The sequence below is a fragment of the Colias eurytheme genome, chromosome 19 (assembly GCF_061535395.1).
Source record: "Colias eurytheme isolate Ceu_HAF_F1 chromosome 19, ilColEury1 Martin Lab GWU primary, whole genome shotgun sequence".
Classification (NCBI taxonomy): domain Eukaryota; kingdom Metazoa; phylum Arthropoda; class Insecta; order Lepidoptera; family Pieridae; genus Colias; species Colias eurytheme.
The window spans coordinates 7,714,034-7,730,931 of record NC_142998.1 but is presented as its reverse complement, the minus strand read 5'-3'; the positions used below and the strand labels follow the sequence as shown (position 1 = coordinate 7,730,931).

General features: G+C 30.4%; 1 long non-coding RNA gene across 1 annotated transcript; it reads left to right on the top strand.

The window, feature by feature from the left end:
• Positions 1-14,770: 14,770 nt before the first annotated feature.
• LOC149900243 (uncharacterized) lies at positions 14,771-15,791 on the top strand. The gene is made up of 3 exons (XR_016457813.1): positions 14,771-14,909; positions 15,051-15,231; positions 15,580-15,791. It is a non-coding gene; the product is annotated as an uncharacterized LOC149900243 (long non-coding RNA).
• Positions 15,792-16,898: the final 1,107 nt, after the last annotated feature.

The window sequence follows — 16,898 nt, the reverse complement described above, 5'->3', positions numbered from 1 at the left end:
TACATTGTTTAGCCCATCTGACACTACAGTTTACAAGATTTGTTTATTGAGAGTCAACAGAAATTTCGTTTAGCGTTATATTATCTTAGTACCTACACTTCTTATACTCTAACTTCGTATCGTATTTTTCACGAAACATAAATTTTAATTCGTACGATTTTTATGGAAAAGAATGGTAGCAATAAAAATTTTAAAGGAACGAATGTACGTTGGATTACTATCTCCATAAAAATACTATAATGATATTTTTATCTTATGCGCTAGTTACTAGTAATTATTCTGTGCTTATGCTATAAATAATCACAATAATCTGTGGTGTAATGCTTCAATCTTATAATTATTATGTGTTTCTGGAAATTTTCAACTGTGAATACTTAAGTAAATATAACTCATCTATGAATATAATGAACCCTTTTTATTCCATAACGGAAAGTTTTGTGATTACATATAAACATGTTATTTCACAAATTAAATTTAAATGTTATTTTGAGCACACTGATGTTCTTACACAAGGTTATATTTACTTAAAATTAAAACATACATGAGAATGTTTAATAAATCAAAGTTTCCTATTATGTTTGGTTTGCTTTATTACCCAGACAAATTTGCATTTCCTACCCAACTTTTTAGCGTTTTTTTGGTGACATAGACTATGTTAATATGACGATTCAAAAGTGCTTCTTGTAGATATATATTTCAAACAGTAAATATTTAAGTTTGAGTTCTAAACCTGTGCCCCTCATCTATTAAGCAGTAGTCTAGAATAAAGTACGCTATAAACAGTTTCACACAGATGTAGAGTTTTATTTTTATTTTTAAGCTATTGACCTGACTGACCAAATGTAAAAATTCCGTAACGAAAAAACCTAACACCCCCCACTCCAAACGGCACAGCGATGCGATGCTATGCAATAGCTTTACCGCGGCAGTCCTCGAGTGCCACACGTATTTTTATTCATTATTTATTTAGAGATGTGGAGCTACTTTTGCATTAGTCTAAAGACATATAAAACAACGCTAACGCTGTGTTATAAAGATCGCAGTAGCCTCATTTTCGTGTAACTCAAATAAATTATAAAAATATACAATTTCCATGCTTTAATATGTTGCTATTCTGATTCAGATTTAAAAATGGATTTTATGTAGCCGCTCAGTCGTAGGTATATGACCTGTTCAATGTTCATAGTATTAAATTAACACAAACAATAGTTAACCAACGTCCTTTCAGTTGGTTCAATTTTAAATAATATTCGATAAGTGAACATTACAGAGAAAATATTAAAATCATATTGAAATTTTCCGCTGCCGAATTGAAAGAAGTATTGCTGTTATACGAAACTAGATCACCATATTGCATACTTCACAACTCCAATACGGAACGCAAATGAATGCAAGAATATTGTTTTTGTTTCGAGAATAGCGATACTCAAATATGTAGTTAGTATGATGTAATATCGAGGTAGTAAGACGTTCAAACTTGTAAAATAATGTGTGGAATATTACGAAGAAACAACTTATTGATGTTGTGCTCATGTATAAATAAGATCAATTTATGCAATGCGTAAAATTTTATTTGGAAAATATTATATTATACAAATTTTTATCTCACATAAACAAATGGTAGAATGATTTTCAAAATGCTGCAATTATTGTGATGTTTATCCACCAATAAATCAAATTTCTTGCTAACCTCAATTTTTATAAAACCACAATCCTACATTCCTGCCTGCTTGACAAAACGTGAACTCATGCGTTATTTGTTAATTCCATTCGCTTATTTCTTCCAAAGACATTTGCGACCCTAAAACGAAGCCTAACGACCCATTCGCTCATTGCTTCACGTTTGTTTTGAAGAACAATCGCTCCTTACACAAAGAATCTCGAGACTGTTTGACTTTTCAACTAGAAATTTTGCTTTATACCTTAAATGATCGCACTTGTTTAAAAAGTCGCGCACTTTACATGTTTTTAGTTTACTATTTGACGTGCTAAATATGCTTTATTTGTGTTCTTTGATGAAATACACCATATATTCGGCTTTAGGAAAATAATTAGTTCTAAAGTAAACAGCGCTACATAAAAGTGTATAAATCATCCCATTATCAGGGAATACATCATAATATTGTGTACGAGTGTGCACGGGAAGCCCACTCAATCAATTGTTCATTGGAGCTTACTTGTATATTATGTTTTCAACCCTTTCTCGCCCGATACATTAAGCCTTCTAAAATGTTGCTTTTAACGAAATGTTATTGGTGTTGTGCTAACGATTTATGTTACAGGATATTTTTATCACGATATAGGCACTTCTCTATAGAATAGAGTGCTACAACGAAAATGGAGACGCTTCTTGGAGTTGGAAAGGATTATCTTTTTCGAAACTCTACCAACTTATTTAAAATATCATACGTCACATTGATTATAATTAACTAGCTGCGCCCCGCGGTTTCACCCGCGTGGCTCCGCTCCTGTTGGTCTTAGCGTGATGATAATGTTATATATAAGCCTTGCGCAATAAATGAGCTATCTAACACCGAAAGAATTTTTCAAATCGGACCTGAGATTAGCGCGTTCAAACAAACAAACAAACTCTTCAGCTTTATAATATTAAGTATAGATTAGTATAGATAATATATCCTACACTTGTATTATTATAACTTTCATTTCTACTTTAACACAACTCATCCAAACTCAGTAACTAAAAAATAAACCTATATTTATCTCTGAATAAATATATTTTACGAACTCCAATATTAATTCATAACGCTGTACATCAAATTTACGACATTAAATAAAACTAGAAGCGTAGTTAAGATGAGGTTATTCTTTAATTTATAACAACAGTTAACTGTTATTTAGATAGATCGGATAGTTAGTACGGAATAACAATGAGAAAATTCATTGGACGTGGTCCAATGGTACTTGGATAACGTCCAAGGGAAACCGCGAAAGTCAAACGAATCAACTACATTGTTAGTTTTAAGGATTCAATTAATTATATGGAAACCAAACACTATGATATATTGCGAATATAGAGAGAGAATACAGTTTTCATTAATGAATTAACTACATTATTTTAATTGACAGAACATTTTTGGTCGATAAAGTACCTCAAATATATCCATTTCTGGTCGTTTCAGTAAGAATGTGGTGATCAATCTATCCGGTAATAAGAAGAAAATCGCCTATAATCACTCATAGCAAACAAACTCCTATATACAGTAAATATTTTTATCTTCAAAGCTTCTTGAATACATTTCCCAGACTATATATTTATAGCAGTTAAGTAGATTAAATCCAAGTCCTCGATTTTGGCAAGTTCAGAACGTGTGCTACATTTAGTTCTAATGAAGTTTACGATGGCTTATCGAACGGTATCTCGCTCAAATTGTTATCACTTGGGATATCACTTCTCTACTCCGCTATCAAGGCGATATGACGTCCTGATTATCGTTCAAAGTGTGAAATAAGTCACTTTAGAACGATGTTATATGTAAGTTGAAAGCTGTGTGTAAAAGCTTATATTATGTAGACGATTAGACAGTTATTTGTTATTAAAAAAAATATTTATGTGTGTCTGGATAAATGAGGCAATTAATATGTATTGCCTAGCCCTAGCATAACATTCATTTGATCATAGAACTTAAAATTAAATATTTCTAGTTCTTATTTGATATTAAATCTAGATCAATTCTGAGAAATAATACGAAGAAATTAGTTTAATGCAAGTCAAGAAAAGGTCACGTCAAAACGTCACCGTCTTTAATGTCGGGAATTGAGATGAATTGAAGTGATTCGAGGATTAATTTTCTATTGGAAAATTGATTGCATAATTTATTTTATTATGGGATCTTAAACGTCAATTTATAGATAAATTGCTTTGAAGAGAATTCACGATAATGATGCAAATAAGAGAAATAGACTTGTGTTACGTACTGAAGTTCAATATCAAAGAAATTTGAAATACATTTCTGTACTGATTTTCTTTCTCGCTTAATGTAGTTTGAATGTATCGTCTAGAAATGATAGCAGTTTCCTTGTGAAATATATTGGTTGAAATTTTACACAGATGTACGTGTACCGATTGTATATGTATATTACTTTTTGATACTAGAATAATTATACCAGAATATTTTATATATATTTTCTTTAAAGACATTTTATACAGTCACAGTGAGATTGATGGTTAGTATGATAATCATATTATTATGTTAAAGTTGTTGCCCAACAACAATTTATTATTTATTTATTTCACCTATCTTCATCTTTCTTTCATATTAAAAAATCGGAATTAATTATTACAATACATCCTAGTGAGGTCAAATTAAGAATTGTCTTAAATTCCTTTTTCCCTTTAGGAATAATACTTTCAGCCACACAACGTACGCTGGTACAAGATAATATGAAAAGGAATGGTAATGTAATTTTCAAGGATATGAAATCTACAGTATTTCTGGACAGTGCACAGAAAATTCCCTCTGGATCTTTAAAAGGGTTAATGTAAAAGTTTGAAACTAAACATGGTTTCTAAAATGTTTTGAGTACTTTACATATTATAAGAATAATAAAATACCCAAGTTTGAATTTCTTAGATCTATATTAATATAGTTAAATTATTGTTTCTGGTTTCAAGCGAGGCTTTTGATTAGCGATATAAATATTTATATTAGGTGAGTGTGTGTGATAAAAAATTATGAATCTAACAGTTTCATGAAAAGATCCACATAATGTTCGATAGTGTTCGTAAAATTTATTAGGCGTGTCTAAACAGAGCGAGCAGCTTCGCAATTTTCCATACGCATACGGTTAACGCAATATTGTATAATAAATACCTGGATGCTTGACCAACTTCCGCCCCGGAATGGCGCGATAGGATGCGGGTTCGAGTCCCGCCTCGTGATCGAATTTTTTCTTTTCTTTATAAATTTATATTTATAAAGCATTTGAATGCCATAAAACCAAAAATATCAATTTTTATAAATATTTTGTGAAATTTTCAAAGGATAGATAAAATTCAATCACGAGCCGGGATTCGAACCCACGTCTTTTTGCCATTCCATTTTGCCTAGCCTCTCGGTTAGTAAACATTTTAATTAAAATACCCGAGTCAATACATCTTTAATAGGTACTTCAGAGACCATTATATACCTAGTATATTCTTTATAATAAAACCATCTTCAATATCCACTTTACTTATTCAATACATTATAACATCACAATAAGCCACTGTTTATCGCCATCGTATAATAATATTGTTACTAGTGACACTGTATTGCCCATAAAACATTGGATCGCAAAGAAAGTGCCTTGAAATATTCAAAGCCACATTTTTATGGTTTTACTATTTATGCTCTGGTTATAATACTTTATGGCAATTTTTGTGTTCTTTACGAATAGTTCTTCTATATTTACTTATTTCGTTTTCTTTGACTCATGTCGTTAATTGACTGGAGTAAATTTAATAAAAATGTGCAATAAAAGTACATAAGAAACTCTCGTTAAAAACAATTTAAATAAAACTATTGACAAGTTCGTTTTTAATAACTCTTGTAAAATTAAAAGTTATTTTGCAACTTTGTTTGAAAAATCAAAGTTGTATTCTATATTCAGCTTTTTCTTTAGAAAAAGAAACAATGAAAGTTATATTCTATCCATCTTTTTCTTGAGAAAAACCGAGTGCAATCAATTAGTTTTCCCTTTAGTAGGTCACTCCTGTATCTTAGATGGTAAAGTGCCCCAATCAATGGAGATTGGCAGCTCAGAAGCACTCTAATGCCACAGATAATCTACACCTACGCCCGACAGCTAAGCCAAGGAATTAGATTTATGTTCTGTTATATTGTCTTTGAAATAATAATACCGAAACTGATAGCGTTGTACTGTAGTGTGGTTGATAGATTACCTACGTTACGTTTAATAATTTATGTAACAAATAATTTATGTTGCAACATCTTAATTTTATAGGTTTGGTTGGAATCATGCGCTAGAATAATTGAATAAGTTATTCTTTAATTATATTTCTTTATTTATACTTATATTTCAATTAAATACGAGTCCTATGGAAGGGGATATGGGTACTTTTATTCAGTAGTAAAGTTATTTATGACATTTATTATTCTCGGTTCCAGGTATAATAAGAATAAAACATACACATAGGTACGTAGATAAATAAACCTTGATTTTAATTAATGAAACAGCAATACTGAAACAGAATAAATGTGTTAAATTCTTGCTTTAAAAATTTCTTAACACAAAATTTTAAAATATATATCCGGTCCTTGGCAGCTCGTTAGCCTTTAAGAGGAAATAGGTCACCCAAAACGACTTAATTATTGTGCCCGTGAAAATTGAACTTTTGCTCGTAATTTTATTAACCAGGTGTTTCTCTTTACGTTTTAAAATTACTCATTAATACTTCAAATCTATTTAGGGAATATATCAAGAGCTTGTCAGTGCAAGGTGACGTTAATTAAATGAGAAGTGATAATTTATCAGGTTTGATTTAATTAATTTGTTATTAATTGAACGCATGTGGCGACGAAGAAGTTTAGGGATTGCTTCGTTAATTTAAGTAATTAATACATTTCAATATGAGAAGGGATCATGTTTAACAGTTAATGAATGAAGCAATTATTAATATCATATTTACCTTTGGCACCTGTATAATTTAATATGTAATAATATATACACTGTAGGAAACACTTCATATCTGCATTATAATTGCATGAGACCTTCCATAGGAAATTTGGAAGATAATTTACCTTAAAGAAGCGCAAAAACATTAATGTCTGGTTCTATAAATTTAATTTGCAACATTAACACATTCTTTTAAAATTACACCATCCATCAATATTTATATCTTATTAATCTTTATCTGAAATCAGTTAATTAAAAACATATTTATCAAAGCTGACATCAATGGAGTAATGCTATCGTTCAATTACAGTCACCGTGGGCAGCATCAATAACGAAAAATAAGAAACGCTGGAGGTGGCAATGTGTCTATTAAAAGCACATTTATCATAACTGACACAATCAATGGACTAACGCAATCGCTCGACTCCAGTCGGCGGTTTAACAGCGGAATGTCTAAAAACTACTTAGAAGTGTATGGCGGAGTTGGTAAGATAAGTTAGCAGTCTGGCGTGTCGCCAGTGTTTGTAAGAAGTTCTGAACTTCGAGATACCTCCTCCAAGTTCCGTTAAATTGCACTCCTTATATTACTCAACCGCTGCATGCATTCCAGGCGAGATCAGTGCCGACTTCGGGCAACAAACCTGGGAAATCATACGTCATCAAGAATATTAGTCAGAAGAATTAGAATTAATCAAATAATGTTAACGTATTTATGTATCTTTTTGTTATATAGTTCATTCAAAGGATTTCTTATAATGAGGGATGAATTGGATAGACTTTTCCTCTTCACAGATCCTCTACTGACAAAACATTGATCTATTCACTCATAGTTACGAAGGACAGCAAACAGAGAAATATCATGTTCGCAGACTAAAAATAATCAGAATATTAATTATTATTGGAAGAAAGCGAAAAGAAATAGTTGTTATTAACCAGAACAAAACGGTCATATAATACGAAGTGTTCTTGGATACAGTTAATGTTTGTTTCCAAGTTGCTATATATTGTCACTGGTTGTCAACCGGAAAAAGGAATCTAATGAAAATTTATTTCATTTCTTGCTCCATTCAACTTTTGTACCGTTTGCGGTCGCTGCATGCTTCAACATTCGCATCTCGCATTTAATTTTTAAAATATTGTGCCATTTTATCTGGCGCACGTTTTATAATATAAACTTTTGATTTATTTAACGTATGTGCATTTGTAAGGATGCATTGCGTCCTCAAAGAGTATCATAAACTTTAATAAATTTATTTTATAGGAAAGTTTAAACCACTTAAAAGTGTGCGTTAAAATATAAGTAGTTGAGAAAATGTTCTTTTACTTTTAATGCAATTTTATTTGTACAAAAACTTTGAAATTGTTAATATGAAGATTCTTCATACGAAATGCATGTAAAAGATTTTTTAGATTACTCTCGCATCTCACTTCATTAGTTGCAGATGCGCTGCCAACTTTTAAACTTATTTTCTATGCAATTTTTTACAATTCTACGGTATTTGGAAAGAATTATCAGATGTTAACTATTATCAGATGTAAATTATCAGATGTTATGATAAAATACAGTTACATATTTTTTAAAATTAAATTGTAATACTGATATGATTTAAAAGAGCAACTATGGAGTTTCTTGCCGATTCTTCTCCATAGATACTGCTTTCTGAATCGGTGGTAAATGTAAAAAATATGTATTGACGTTTCAAAAGTGCTTCTCCAAGAAGTCTAATTGAATAAATAAATGTTTGAGTTTGAGTTTGAGTTTAACATAATCAAGACGCTTTGTTACTATGTATTGCGAATCAATATGTATTTAGTTGATTTATACACTGGAAAAATACAGAAGTCTGTCAAGAATCGGCTTAGAAAATATTCCGCCCAATAAACAACACTCGCTTCTTTATAGGGTCGCCTGATATTAATCCGAAACTTTGAGTTGGATACATTTTCCGGCGTACAAGTTATTATGGACATTTTCATTAATGAAAGGAACGTTCTGGAATGTTTCGTACAAATATTCGGTTAGATTTTGTGTACTAGTTGTGTTTTATTTACTGGTAACATTTTCCTATTGAAATAGTGTTATTATTTGTTTTTAGTCAATTTTACAGTTATAATGGAATCCTGAATACATAGTAGAATCTACTTATCGTAAAAAATAGACGATTTATTTAATATTCTTCAAATAAATATTAAATTATTTAAACTGAGGACGGCAGCCTATGGTTCGTTAGCAACAAAAAGGGATCATAAATTTGTTACTTGAGAAACACTAGTGGCAATGTACCTTTCCCTTCGTCAATGTTCTGTAATTCTCTTTAAAATTTCCTAAACAACAAAATATTCAAAGTGAAGCCGTAATTTTATCTTGAATATTATATTCTTTATTTCTATTATTCCATTCTATTTATTTTGGGTCTTCTATTTTTTGAAGTTAGTTAATAGACATAATATTAATAAAGTTGTTTATTGCACACCTTTTGAAACTTTTTTATGAGTTAAAGTTAAGTAATCTACATAAATAGACGCTTTGAAGGACAAGTTAAAGGCCACATTCGCATTAATAATATATATCCCGGAGAAGGGACCAAATTTAGAAGATAAAAAGTTTTTACCCAAAAGTTAGGTATATTTAAAATTCCAAAGATGTATAAGGCACTGAGAGATATCAAAGTGAATGTTGAAAAGGTATCTAAGGATATTGCATTATATATTATAGTTTCCATTTGGTTATTTGCGTTATAGGTATTTGTAAATTTTAATTAATTACTTGGTAAAGTGGGTAGCGCACATGTGTACTAGTTATCAGTCTCTATGTAGACTAACATTAATCTTTTGGTTGTTGTGAATATGCAAAAATCTGCCCACTATTGAAAATATAGATCTTTGAGATTATTGGATTCTCATATATTTAACTTATATATTTATTTAAGGAACTAGCGGTCCGGCCTGGCTTCGCCCGTGGTACATGTTTACGTTTTCTCTATATAAGAACCATCCTCGTACTTCCAGGAATATAATAAAAAAAGAATTATCGAAATTGGTTCAGCCGTTCTCGAGTTATGCGCTTACCAACACATTTTGCGATTCATTTTTATTTATAAGAAGATTAATGACAATTAATGACAATAACATAATTGAGTAGATTTTTCAAAATCGTGTATAAATAAAACGAAAATACTGCCTATATAAACTAGTTACGCTAGTTACATATTAGAAATTAGCATGACTACACAAAACAGTGTCTCATACCACAAATGCAATTTAACTTCCAAACTCTTAACGGAGTATAGCAACATTTAACATAATATGCATAAATGCTGGAGACAAGGGGAATGCAACTGACGCGGAATGCTTCAACTATGCAAATTGATTGCGCTCCATGCACGATATTACACCAATGAGCGTTAAGTTTGTTCCCAAGTGTTGTATGTAATTCAAATTCGAATTTCCAAGAACTGTATAGGCGTATAATGTACATTGGATAAACGCATAGACATTGTGGTGACGGAAGTAACGGTTTTGATTTAGAAGTTTATTATGATTGATGTATGAGTAGAGATTCATGTGTGGGTAAGTCTACGTTTTATAATTGTTGTAACGTTTAGATATTTAGTATTTTATTATATTTGAGGAGATTTAATAGGAGATAGTATAAACTTTCGTCGACCCTTATCTTTCATTTATCTAAAAGTTAAATGCTGAAATTATAAAGTTTGAAGCAATTTCTAATAAGCTATATAAGATGGAATAAAATTAAGATAATTAAATTTATCAAAGAATTCTTTACAAAACCAACAAATCTTAAAAATTTGACTGTAAACGGAAAGCCATAAAAGTTTGTTTCAAGTTAATCCGGATAATGGATATCCGGGAAATTGTTAGTCATCCCTTTTATCCGACCGCCTCATGGAGACGATAACTCGCAATGGGAACATTTATTTTTATTTCTATAAGCTGCTTGACCGAGCTATGCTCAGGATCGTGCTGTTATGGTATTAATTGTTAGCCACTTTGTTTTATTCATATGTTGTACTGGCTGTGCCCCGCGGTTATACCAGCATTGCTCCGCTCTTGTTGTTCTTGGCGTGTGTATTATATAAGCCAGCATATCTGAATAAATGGTCTATCTATCACTGATAAAAACAAATCAGACTCATAGTTCCTGAGATTAGCGCGTTCGACCAAACAAACAACGAAAAAGAAACATACGAAGAAACTCGTCCGCTTTATAATAGTATAGTATAGATTTGTGAGTGATATGCTTGTTCCTTACTTACCCAAAAATACTTAATTAATAGATTCGGTATTAGATTCGATATTATATTATACTAGCGGTCCGCCCCGGCTTCGCCCGTGGTACATGTTAACGTTTTCTCTACATAAGAACCATCCTCGTACTTCAAGGAATATAATAAAAAAAGAATTATCGAAATCGGTTCAGCCGTTCTCGAGTTATGCGCTTACCAACACATTTTGCGATTCATTTTTATATATAAGAATAGAAATATTTTATTAAGAGAAATATTATAAAGATGAAAATCATACATAAATTCAGGAATTTCAAACTCATTTACAGCTGAACGTGTAAAAATAAAGCCCACGGATAGTATACATATAAACCGAGATAATAGATATTTTATAAGCCGATATCAAATGAATAGAATATGTTTGTATAAAGACAATCTTCATCTATTATGGTTAGTCTAGACAGGCTTTATAAACACGGTCTAGTGTCGAGTGCACTATAATCTTGCTTTACACTTAATCAATGGGCTTCATCTTAATTATTATTATTAGCTATGGATGGGAGATAGATTCAATATCGCTAGTAAGTTAATACGCATCATACAAACATGTGTCATTCAATATTCTTTTTACAAACAATGTACGATTGCGCAGCCTAAAAAGTCATTTCAAAAACCAAATATACATGTTATAAAAACACGCACCTTCTTAAAATAAAACGTAATGAAATTTTCCCAATTTTCAGCTAAAGTGAAGAGCAATATTCCAAACAAGTCACATAGCAAACAAAATACTTCATCCGTTAATAAAATATTAATGTCCGATGGGAATTAAACTCACGGTCTGAATACAAAGTTGGAACTTTCCTGTTCTTTTTGTTGTGAGACTGTCCGAATATATTAAATACCCCGGGGGTCTACATAAACAGTTTCTTCTACCGTTTAGTCAATAATTGTCTAACAATAGGCTGGTCTCTATAGAGCGAGCTGCCTCGCGAAGTAGCTTCGTCAGTGTGGACGTGGCTGAGTCTAGGAAAATGACGACACACGCGCTTTCCTCGGTCGAGCCACGTAGGGGACGGGGGTGCTTTTTCTCCAATAATGTGTGAGAATGTGAAGCGAGGAATGTGTTTGTCAATAACCAATAGTATCGCTTCAAACGCTAAACGCTTCAAACTTCAAACTAAATGAAGCGATATGATTGGTTATGTACAAACACATTCCCCGCCACACATCCTCGCACATTAATGGTGGACTAAACTGACCGAGCTAATTTTCGCAACAATTGCTTCGCGAGGCTGGGGGGTAACCGGCATCTCTTATAGCAAGCTTATTATAACATTACTATGTCTTTTCGTACCGTGACACCCTTAACGCAAGCTTGTTGCAGCGTTAAACTGATTTTGTTTTTGTAGCAATTTTGATGTCGTCACACACAATAGTTCACTCAATTATTGGGACCGGTGCGAGCTGCGATCTATTTGACAATTTGACAGTTATCAGATAATAATAGAACTTTACATCGGCTTGTTCGAAGAAAAGGCTTCAAACCTTTTGATTTAAGAAGAATCGTGTACCTAAATAGTAAATAAGTGCGTAATCATCACGAGTCCCTATGAGATATGGGGGCATCATATGAACAATTTGAAAATACAATATAACCTACAGATTTATCTGTGTAAGTACCATATAATGTAAGTACCATACCCAATGCAAATCTATTTAAAAATACGTCTGTATAAGTACACATTCTCCACTTGTTATTTCTCTGTATAATAAAATGCAACTCTACTTATTCCCTAAACATAAATTTTATCTAATACTTAATGTAAATCTATAAAAGATTGTTTATTATTTCTTCATGATTCAATATATTTTATCATGTTATTATTTACCTATATAGAATATAAGACTATAAAAGTAAATCTACACTCAAATACACTACCCATATTATATTTATGTAATCTGTTGTTAAGGATCTCATTTAATTTTGAGAAATAAAACCATTATTTATTTCCAGATTCTACAATCAATTCCGAGCACTAGGAATAAGATTACCCAGAGTAACCACATGGAAGCATTGATAGTATTCAAGAAGCCATAGTGCCAGCGCAACATGAATATATTTTTTTCAATAGGAAGCAATATCATACTTTAAATGTTTAAGTGCAATAAAAAACATTTATAAATCCAAAATCTTTATTTAGTCCTTTTTATTTATTTATTGACAAATCATTTGCTGACAATCTTTATATAAAAAAAAGTGATAAAACATGGAAGTATTCGAAATTAGATTCAATTCTATTTAGCTTAAATATTTATTAAAAACAATTAGGTAGATATATTATATAACTCAAATCCAAATTTGTAAGTAAATAGCATATTAAAAACACCCTTGATTAAAAAAAATTAAGTTTTATTTATAGTACTTACCAGCCTTTAAAACTTAAAATGCAATAAACAAAAACTTTATATTTACATCACAATGAATAATTCCTACACTAATAGATTAATGGTATTTATATTTTTATTTTAAATTTAAATCAATTATTGTATTTGCATAATAAAGAGAAGATAAATAATTTAAAAACTTGCAGTACTTATGTGTACTTTTAATTTCATTTTTATTAAACTTAAAATGAAAACAATGTAGGTACTATATTAAGGTACATTTAAATTTTTACATTTTCAGATGTATGATACAAATATGAATATTTTAAGTGTAGACATGGTGGCGCCTCCCCCAACTTGAAGTTCTCACTACCACATGATCATCTCCCAAGCCGGTACTTCCTTGTTCAATGTTTGGGCAAGCCGGCAATCAACACAACTGTGAAAGATAAATTGGACTTAAACTGATTCTTTGTTGCTTTAAAATTTAATAAGTACATTTTATATGTTTACTTTTATTATTAAAGGGCTTGTCATGGTGTATGTAAACGTCTAAAAAGAAGTTTTTTAAACAATGTTGGTATGGTTTGTTAAATACCTTATTTGTTAATAATTTTTCAAGTATTTCAACGTTTTAGTTGTTTATCTTGCAATTCTTAATATTGTATTAAAAAAAACTTAAATGTGTAGGTAGGTACAATGCCTTAGAAAACTTTTAATATAAGTAGCTTCTAACCAAACATAGATAGGTTTGCTTATAAATTAATATAAATATTTACTTTTGACCAGCTGCTCTAGTTTTTGTGAACTCCCAAATCATTTGCACTTATACTTTCAGAGAATTCTATCAACTTCGTCTCAGCATAACTTTTAACTCGTTGGGAGTTATTTATGTACCCTTGTCTTTGTAACTTCAGGGTCAAGGAGCTTCGCGCACTCTGCACAATGTTCTGCTGCAAGTTAAATAAAAATTACTTCAATTAACAATAATCAAAACAGACGAAATCATGCAAAAACCAATACTTTATTCGTAAAAATATATCTGTGTTATCATAAATCGTCCAATGTTTTAGATACCTATATTTATTACTCGTATATTATCTTACCTTGCTATTTCAATTGCTCTTTCATGCCTCTTTCATGCATTCTTTAATGCATATTACTTATCTTTCGCAATTTTTCAATTTGATTTATCCAAATTTTAGATAAAAATACGAGGACAGTGATTATGACATTTGGGTTTTTGACGTTTAATTTTCAATCACCGCCATTTTTATAATAACAACCTTGTTTTGTTGAGTTCACAAAATAATCTTACTTTATTTTGGTACCGGGAGCCTTTTCAACATGATTACTATACGATTGCCTACAATGTCCAAAGAGCGAATGAATTCCGAAGTTTTGTCTATTTTTTTAAGATTAATGGCTTGGCTACGAGGCTTTTAGGCCAAGTCGTAATGATTTGTATCGAACATTAAACGTCAAAAATCAAAATGTCATGTCACTGACCTCATTTAGATAATAAAATCGATCGTTTTTTTTTATTATCTAAAATTTCAGATAAACTTAAACTTAAATATGTGAATCTCATCTTTGGATAAATGGGAAAGTGCGAAAAAGCAATATTGAAATAGCAAGGTAAGTTAAAGTACGAGTAAGGACGATTTATGATAACAGACTACAGAGATATATTTTTACGAATAAAGTTTTGGTTTTTGCATGATTTCGTCTGTTTTGATTATTGTTACTTAATTGAAGTAATTTTTATTTAACTTACAGCAGAACATTGTGCAGAGTGCGCGAAGCTCCCTGACCCCGAAATTACTAAGACAAAGATAGGTACATGAATAACTCCCAACGAGGTAAAAGTTATGATGAGACGAAGTTGATAGAATTCTCTGCTGAAAGTTTAAGTGCAAATGATTTGGGAGTTCACAAAAACTAGAGCAGCTGGTCAAAAGTAAATATTTATATTAATTTATAAGGAAACCTATCTATGTTTGGTTAGAAGCTACTTATATTAACAGTTTTGTAAGGAATTACACACCTACACTGTACACATTTAACTTTTTTTTTAATACGATATTAAGAATTGCAAGATAAACAACTAAAATGTTAAAATACTTGAAAAATGATTAACAAATAAAGTATTTATTATTTAACAAACTATACCGACATTGTTTAAAAAAACATCTTAAATTATATACACCATGACAAGCCCTTTAATAATAAAAGTAAACATATAAAATGTACTTATTAAATTTTAAAGCAACAAAGAATCAGTTTAAATCCAATTTATCTTTCACAGTTGTGTTGATTGCCGGCTTCCCCAAACATTGAACAAGGAAGTACCGGCTTGGGAGATGATCATGTGGTAGTGAGAACTTCAAGTTGGGGGAGGCGCCACCATGTCTACACTTAAAATATTCAAAGAAAATGTAAAAATTTAATTGTACCTTAATATAGTACCTACATTGTTTTCATTTTAAGTAAAAATGAAATTAAAAGTATACATAAGTACTGCAAGTTTTTGAATTATTTATCTACTCTATATTATGCAAATACAATAATTGATTTAAATTTAAAATAAAAATATAAATACCATTAAACTATTAGTGCAGGAATTATTCATTGTGATGTAAATATAAAGTTTTTGTTTATTGCATTTTAAGTTTTAAAGGCTAGTATTATAAATAAGACTTTATTTTTTTAATCAAGGGTCTTTTTAATATGCTATTTACTTACAAATTTGGATTTGAGTAATATACCTAATTGTTTTTAATTAATATTTAATCAAAATAGAATTGAATCTATTTTCAAATAATTCCATGTTTATATATATATATATATATATATATATATAAATGTTATCAAGAGAAGTAAAGGAGCAAATGTTTTGTCAATGAATAAATAAAAAGGACTAAATAAAGATTTTGGATTTATAAAATATGTTTTTAATTGCACTAATACATTTAAAGCATGATATTGCTTCCTATTGAAAAAAAATTTATTCATGTTGCGCTGGCACTTTATAGTTTCTTGAATACTATCAATGCTTCCATGTGGTTACTCTGGGTAATCTTATCCCTAGTGCTCGGAATTGATTGTAGAACCTGGAAATAAATAATGGTATTACTTCTCAAAATTAAATGAGATCCCTAACATAAGTATAATATGGGTTGTGCATTTGAGTGTAGATTTACTTTTAAGTGTTTTATTATATAAATAATATAACATGATAAAATATATTGAATCAAGAAGAAATAATAAACAATCTTTTATAGATTTACATTAAGTAGGTATTAGATAAAATTTATGTTAAGAGAATAAGTAGGGTTGCATTTCATTATATAGAGAAATAACAAGTGGAGAATGTGTACATAAACAAACGTATTTTTAAATATACTCTTAAGATTTGCATTGGGTATGGTACTTACATTACTTTTATCTTACACAGATAAATCTGTAGGTTATAATTGTATTTTAAGATTGTTCATATGCTGCCCCCATATCTCATAGAGACTCGTGATGATTGCGCACTTCGCAATAATAAATTATTTACACGATTCTTCTTAAATCAAAAGGTTTGAAGCCTTTTCTTGGAACAACCCGATGTAGTTATGTTAA